Here is a 6,749-nt window from a genome sequence, read left to right as displayed (position 1 = left end):
AAAAAAAAAAAAAAAAAATGGAAGCAAAGTGAATGTCCACTAAAAGTCAAATGGATAGAGAAATTGTTCTCCATCACAAAGTTCTGTGCAACCATTAAAAAGAATGAAACCAATCAACTGCAGTTGACTTGTAGGTTTTGTTGAATGAGAATAATAGTAATGATGCTAATAGCAAACACTCACATATAGCGCTATTTTAAGTGCTTTATGTATTTTAACTCAATGAATCCTCATAATAAACCCATGAGATAAGTACTATCATCATCCTCATTTTCCAAATGAGGAAACTGAAGCCCAGAGAACCTAAAGTCACACAGCTAGTAGATGGTAAGAAGAATAAGATCCAGAAATGTTTAAGTAACATGACATAATTTTTGTAAAATAATCTATAACAAAAAAGATATATTCATGTGTCTATGTGTACATATGCATGTTTTATATAATTATATGAGAACAGAAATATGGAAGGACACATATGAGGCTAGCAATGCGAGTTGTACATTTTTACATAATTATATATTATATACGTGTTTAAGTAAATTACAAATAATTAAAGAGCCACAGCATTTCAGTAATGGACAATTCTAGAGGAACTGCAGTTGCTACACCAGGTGAGGCACAGAAGGGAAGTCTGCCCCAAGTGAAGCCCCTGCAGATCTCCATCACCCAAGGTCTCCTGCCCCGCCTCTGCATCCCTTGGCACTATGTTCATCCCTCCCTTATGGCAGAACTACTGCATTTAGAAATGCCAGGTGCTTTCCCATCCTACCTAAGGCAAGAGACTTCCTGGAATCCAGTCATCATTGTGCTCTGAGATTTCCCAACCACAGAAGGCTTCTCAGATCCCTTGCTGGTGCATAAATCTCAGATTTTGGGCATAGAGACAGAGAGGATCTGCCTCACATTCACCTTTCTTAGGGAAAATAAAGCTTTATCTTGGGACAGCTTCTATCCTCGCTTCATCTACCGCAAGGTGATTTAAACTTTACGATTCCACTGACACTGCACACTCAGGCCTAAGGTGTTTACACAGATAAATGGACAGAGATCCCTCCTCCCAAGGAGCGTGCGTTCTTGAGGAAGGATATATCTTTTATATTAGGCACTCAGTGGATGTTTGTTGAGTGAGAGAAATGATAATGTACAGGAATAATTCAAATAAAAGGTAAAGAGTGAAGTATTAAATTACGATCTATAAACAAAATGCTTTGGGAGTGGAGAAGCACGAACACCTTGAGAAATGGTTTCATAAAGAGATGACATTTGAGCTAGATGTAGTGTTTCTGAAAGCGTGGCAGCATCAGACCCTCTGAGGCACAGGAGAACTCCAGACCTGCTGAATCAGAATCTCCAGAAGTGAGTCTCAGGAGTTGGTATTTTTAAAGAAGCCCTCGGAGTCCTTCTTATGCACTCTGAAGTCTAGATGTTAAGTTGTGTGTTACGGTCCAAACTGCAGTCTATCTTGGCGACTGTTCCATGGTAGCTTGAGAAGAAGGTGTATTCTGCTGTTGTCAGATGAAGTAGACTATAGATGTCACTTATATCCAGTTGACTGATGGGTATTGTTCAGTTCAACTCTGTTCTTACTGACTGTCTGCCTGTTGGATCTATCTTTTTCTGAAAGAGGGATGTTGAAGTTTTCAACTATGATAGTAGATTTATCTATTTCTCTTGGCAGTTCTATTAGTTTTTGCCTCACATAGTTTGATGCTCTGTTGTTCTCCTTCTAGTAGCTGCTAGGCTACTGGTTTTCAAGGCTGCCACTGATTTGGGGAGAGGAGGATGTACATAGGGAAAGTTAAAACACTACAAAGTCCTCTATTCTTATCAAGGTCCAGCTATTTTTCTTAAATAAAATGCTTCATGGATTTTTGAAGCCTTTGGTTAATTTCCAGAAAAAGTTATAAAAAAGCTTATTTTGACAAATTTCCCAGTGTTTTCCCTGCTTTCATGGAGGAATGTATTTTTGGACACCCTTACTCCTCCATTCTGTTAAGTGCTTCTCTCTTTCTATTGCTTTTTGGTTCTAGACCCATACTGTTTCTGTGATAGACCACGAGAAATGGGGCAGACTTGGGTGTGCAGAAAGGTAAGGAAGGACACAGCAGTCAAAGGCATTAGTAAAGTGCCCAGGCATGGAAGCAAAATGGAAAGATGAGGAATGAGATTGGAAGGTGGGTTAGGGCTAGAACATGGAGGGCCTGGGGAATGCCAAACGAAGTATGAACTTTTCCTGAAGGCAACAGAGAATCATTAAGAGATGTGGGACAAAGAAACAAACGAACAAAAACAGGAGGACCTTGACTTTCACAATGCTTCCCAAATCTGCCCATGCATCAGGATGGCTTGCTAAAAGTCCAGGTTCTGGGGCTCCATTCCCAGACCTTTGAATCTGAAGTTCCAGGGATGTGGCCCAGAAACTATATTTTTAAACAATCTTTCCAGGTGATTCCTGGGCAGCCAGCCTGGCATTGGTTCATGAAATGGAGTATGGGAAGCATTGCTTTACTGAAAAATGCATTCCTGAAAAGTTGTTTGTTCATGGAGTTTTTCTTAGCGGAGTCATTTGTTCAAAGTACTAGACAAGTGTGCTATTTAGAGGCAACATCCAGCAAATCGCCTTCTCTAGAGTGTTTCAATAAAACGAATACCCAGTTTGAATGCAAAACCCCTGACAACTTTCAATAAAATGTGACAACACGTTTGGGTGGTAAGACCAGCGCCTGGTATTAATGGCGCCACGTGGCCGCACAAATGCAACATGGGGAAAATAATTCAAAGCATTCTAGCTTCATCTAGCTTTGCAACAACATGAATGAACCTTAAAGTGTTATCGGAAAGGAGAAAGCACTAGTAGGATGTGGTGTCAATAGAACCACGGCTTCAAAATGGAAATAACCACCATGTGTATCCATTTTGAGCCACAGGGAAAGCTGAGGCAACACTCTAGGTACAGACCAGGTCGCCACTCAACCCAACTCATGCTCCTATAAGGAGGATTAGACAAGATGACTTCCAACATTTTTCCTCTAGGTTTAAGTTTTTTTGTTTTGTTGTTTGGGCCTATGTGGCTTGTGGGATTCTAGTTCCCCGACCAGGGACTGACCCCGGGCCCTCGGCAGTGAGAGCACGGAGTCCTAACCACTGGGCAGCCAGGGAATTCCCTAGGTTTAAGAGTTTAAGTTTATGGTATTTAGACACTCATCTACCCCAAAGATGGGTGAAAGGAAAAAAAAAAGTAGGGATATAATGTTCAAGTATCAGTCAGTGATCCATTCTTCTACAAAATGCACACAGATGATTCTGAGTCTAGAGATTTGTTTCCTCCAGCCATGTAATATTTTAAGATTGTAGTTTTCATTTAAAGTAAGCATATCTGTTACTAAAGCGTCTCTTCGTTTTCATGAAAACACCTTGATTTGGCAAGCTGGAATGCTGGCATAGTACTTTGCATAGCGAATGCTCAAAAGTTAACCTTAAAAGCAAGAACTTGTTAGCGTTTAACCTTCCCACAGCCAAGGCAGCTTCTTTTTCTCTCAGAGGGCTCCTAACCTCTCCCCCAGAACTTTCCAGCTCCCCTTCAATTCCAACTCCTTCCCCAAGGCCCATTGCTATAAACGGACTAGAAATCAGAGATGAGTCCCGACAGGGGTATTGCAGGGAGGAAAGGGAATCCAAGCAAGTCTTTTGTGCACCTGGGGTGGACTCCCTCTGTCACAGGGCCTGCCTGAACTACAGGAATCTCTGCTCTAGGCAGCTCTGTGTCACTCTGTCACTGTACAGCAGAAAAGGCAAACACAGATAACCAGTGCCCTGAGCCAAGTTCAAATTCTCAGCGTTAGTGACAGGAGAGGAAGGACAAGGCACCTAAAAAAAAAAGGCAACTCTAAGTAGAGATGTTAAGAAAGGGTTAAATTTAACATCTGAGGTGCTTTCCTGCTGGCTAATATCTTCGCTTTGGGGCAGGAGGGTGCAAGGAAAGGACTCAGACTTTTATCCCTAAGCTACGTCCTGCCCTGACATTTGCCTCCCTGACCCAGGCTGAGGAAACCTGGGCTGGGGTTACCCAAGAGGATCACGGTTCCAGTAGCATTTCCCCCAAGGAGTTTGGTTTCACCTACCTTAGAAGTGGAGATGCAGTGGGCCCGGTGGTGAGGAACAAGCGATATTCCACCATGGACCAAACTCTTAAAGGGACCTGTTGTTGTTAGTGCCGACGGTCACGCGCTCCGGGGGAGAGGAAGCTTCTCGGTCGTATCACCACCATGCGTGTCTGAGATTTGCAAGAGTCTGCGTCTGAGCCAAAGCGCCCCCAGCTCCCTAAGCCCCTCGTGGTTTCAAGGGCTCCAGGCAGGACAAGCAAATAGTCCAAAGTGATGGCAGGGGTCAGTGGACCCCGTGCGGTGCATATCAGACTGTTCTGAGGAGTGGTAAGTCACAGGGTCTATACTGCAGCTATTTTTAGTGAAACCAAATTCCTTCCCCAAGTTCTCTTGCCTCCAACTTGTTCTAAGTGTAGGAGACCAGCTGTGGTCAGATCATCTTACCGGACCAAGGCTCTGTCAAGGCGAAGGAAACAAACCAGGGAGGTGGAGCTAAGAGCTGGCGACTGCTGGTGCTTTGGTTCCTCACCATCTCAGGCATCTCCAGAGGAGGAGCCTCTGGAGAGGAAAGTGTTACCACCCAGGGGAGTGGGCATTCCCCTCCAACCTGGCAGAAACCTGAGAGGTAGATGACATCAGAGGGAAAAACTGAGAAGTTGGCAGTCCTTCCCCTCTCCTCCCCAATTCCTACGAACTCTCTCTCCCTCTCTCCCATGCGCACACACACATGCACTCGCACTCCCAAGTGCGTGCCAGGTCCTACAGGCCAAACCCGGATCTTGGCCTGGAGTTGCTAGAAGGGTCTAGAAAAGAATATCATCATCCAGAAGGCAGGCCAGGGGTGAAAGTATGAGGACTGGTGTCTAGTCACTTTGCAGCTGTCATTCATTGTTCTCACAGGTAGTTTTAATGGGGAAGATAATTCATGGCGAACATTTATTTTGGATCCAAATCTTGGCCAGAGATGTTAATTCAGAAGAAGGCAGCTCTCTGGGACTTCCCTGGTGGCGCAGTGGTTAAGAATCCGCCTGCCGATGCAGGGGACACGGGTTCGAGCCCTGGTCCGGGAAGATCCCACATGCCACGTAGCAACTAAGCCCGTGCGCCACAACTACTGAGCCTGTGCGCTCTAGAGCCCGTGCTCCACAAGAGAAGCCACTGCAATGAGAAGCCCACGTACCGCAATGAAGAGTAGCCCCTGCTCGCTGCAACTAGAGAAAAGCCCGTGCGCAGCGACGAAGACCCAACACAGCCAAAAATAAATACATAATAAATAAATAAATTTCTAAAGAGTTAAAGAAAAAAAAAGACTGCTCTCTGGGATCCTGAGAGCGCTAACTGCCTTTCCCAGGTTCATCTAGGTGAGTGCTTTACAAACTGTGGGCCACGACCCACTTACACAGTAGCGAAAGCTACTTAGCGGGCTGTGATCAGCATTTAAGAATGAAAAGAAATAAAATAAATAGAGTAGAAAAGAATAGAATTTAATAGAATAGAATAGATTGCACACAGTAACGGGGAATATTGTTCTGTGAAACTTTTGTCTCTCCTATGGACATGTGTACTCAATCACTTCATAAAATGTGTCTCACTGCTGGTCATCATAAAATTTGTTTGAAAAACACTGAGCTACATGATTTGGTAGAAAAGAGCATGAAGATAAGCCCTCGGGCAACCCCAATTTCATAAATATTACTACTAATACTACTATAACCACTATTCTGGGGGTGTTTATTATGTGTCAGGCACTATTCTATTTCATGTTCATCATCTTATCTAATCTTTATCACAACCTTCTGAGGTAAATTTATCCAGTTCTCCAGAAGCAGCAGCAAGGCTCAGTATCAATTTCAAGCAGCAAGTCAGGGGAAGCACCAGGGTATAACCCAGGTCTGTCTGTCTCCGAAGTTTGTGTTCTTAACCACTCTAGACCCCTCCCCTCTTTAATTGGTCAATGTATAGTTAAATCCACTAAACACATATGAAAAGCCTGGCTGTGCTGGTGGCTTTATATAAAATAAGATGAGATATTTAGAAAAATAATTTCAGATTCCCAAAAGCTTCTAGTAAACTCTTATTAGAAAAGAGGGCTTCATTTTGAATTAGAATTAGTTGCCTATTAGAACCCCACACCCCACCCCCAGCCTCAAGACCCTCTAAGGGGCATCTGAAAAATCAGCTGGAAGAATATGATTTCCTGGTACTAGATTTTCACGGCCTTACCCCTCTAGTTGCTTCCACTCTCTTCCACACAGAAATCTTGTACCGGGCCACATTTGGTGATCATCTTTTTATAGTTCGAGCTAAATCAGTTCAACCACTTTTGAGTTGATGAGGGAAAAAAAAATCATACTTCTTCCACTTCCAAAATAAGCTTCTCTTCTGGGCACACAGAAAGCTCAGAAAAGGCTGAAACTTAAAACTTCCCACTTCACATATGGGTACTTTTAGGCCCTCATTACTTTTAAATTTACTTTTAAAAGTCCTAGTGATTTGCTCATTTTGCAGGCTCCTATGTTCTGTTGTCACTTTTGTAATTCCCACAGCACACACCCTACGCGCAGACTCAGTGTGTTATCGACCAGAGGTATTGGCCTCAATAAGTGCCAATAAAAGGCGGGGGGGGGGGGGGGGGGGGGGGGGGGG

The 6,749-nt window shown here is 43.7% G+C and overlaps 1 protein-coding gene across 1 annotated transcript in view; it reads right to left on the bottom strand.

The window, feature by feature from the left end:
- FGF13 (fibroblast growth factor 13) overlaps positions 1 to 4,635 on the bottom strand; it is a 526,861-nt gene extending 522,226 nt beyond the window's left edge. The window contains exon 1 of the mRNA XM_027092419.1: positions 4,122 to 4,635. The gene's annotated coding sequence lies outside the window, so the exon portion shown is untranslated. The remainder of the gene's footprint in view (positions 1 to 4,121) is intronic.
- Positions 4,636 to 6,749: the final 2,114 nt, after the last annotated feature.

The sequence above is a fragment of the Aethalodelphis obliquidens genome, unplaced genomic scaffold, assembly GCF_003676395.1.
Source record: "Aethalodelphis obliquidens isolate GAN/ISIS:26980383/991018 unplaced genomic scaffold, ASM367639v1 scaffold78, whole genome shotgun sequence".
NCBI classification, from domain to species: Eukaryota; Metazoa; Chordata; class Mammalia; order Artiodactyla; family Delphinidae; genus Aethalodelphis; species Aethalodelphis obliquidens.
This window is presented reverse-complemented; position numbering and strand designations above follow the sequence as displayed.